The 1,211-nt window shown below is 40.1% G+C and overlaps 1 pseudogene; it reads right to left on the reverse strand.

Annotated features, from left to right (window-relative positions):
- LOC119592957 overlaps positions 1-1,211 on the reverse strand; it is a 6,491-nt pseudogene that overhangs the window by 3,766 nt on the left and 1,514 nt on the right.

Here is a 1,211-nt window from a genome sequence, read left to right on the forward strand (position 1 = left end):
TTTACAGAATAGACTTACCACCATAAGTCTCATCTGCTTCACAAATACACGATTACATTCCTGCGATATATGATACCTTCACACATAACAATATCTATGCACGAAACTCACCAAGGGCTGAGTGTCTGCCGTCTGTCAGTAAGTTATTCCTGACGGTTATGATAAACAACTCTGGGCGTCCTGCCGCCTTCGCCTGCGAGAACACTTCCTTGATGGTCTTCAAGTTGCTGACCAAAACAATCCTAGAACGCAAAAGAGAAATTAGCATTTAAGCGCGTGCCTTGTTTATAATATCAGAATCAATTTATTTCCTTCATCTATTTTTTCTTTTCTTGATTTCACTTGGATGCCTGTGCGGGAGTAAACCAAGCCTTCCAATCATTTTTTTTCCAGGCAGTTCGCCATGTACTCCTAAAATTGACGCTTAACTTTATATATTACAGCTACATATATTGCAATGCACTGTAATTTGCATATTAGACCTCTATTGGAAAAGTCTCAAACTTAAATAGTTATCATATCACTGTTAGTATCGCCTGTGATGTTAGAATTTTAATAACTTACCTTGCATTAAGGATGGCGAAACTTGCCAGATCTCCGTATTTCTTCCTCAAGGAGTTAATGAAAGACCGTGTGATTGGTCCTTTCGTAAATGGCATAGAACCTATTAGCGGCAGCATCGGTAAACCTAAAATAAAATAACAGACATGAAAAAAACTCCAATTATAAAATGTAGACTAATAATACACTATTCGAAACAGAGAAATCTGGGATTAAGTGCAATACTCTGCTCTAGATCAGTTACCTGGTGGGAAGTTTTTTGGACGACCACCGGGAAGGAAAAGAATCAGGAGGACGACCAGGGCAAGCAGGCACGACCCCGCAAACCCCAGGCTCTCCACGACCCACGTCAGGACTTCACCAAACATATCCCGGTATTTTTACTCTCTTATCTGTAATGAGGAGAGTTTGTTTCTTTCTCTCACACTTATAGCACACTGTTCTAGCTATATCCGCATGCTAGAACAACAACAAAGCCTTGCAATAAAGCTCTGAACTGCTCATTCACACTAACAGCAATACATTTTCAGGCAAACCACTCACTGACACACAATTCGGTATCTGGATTACCTATGAACATCTTAAGCCGGAAGTCACCTCAGGAGAAAAAATATGATCGCGGATATTTTTTTTTAAGGGCGACTCAGCAA

Source organism: Penaeus monodon, chromosome 31 (assembly GCF_015228065.2).
Source record: "Penaeus monodon isolate SGIC_2016 chromosome 31, NSTDA_Pmon_1, whole genome shotgun sequence".
Taxonomy (NCBI): Eukaryota; Metazoa; Arthropoda; class Malacostraca; order Decapoda; family Penaeidae; genus Penaeus; species Penaeus monodon.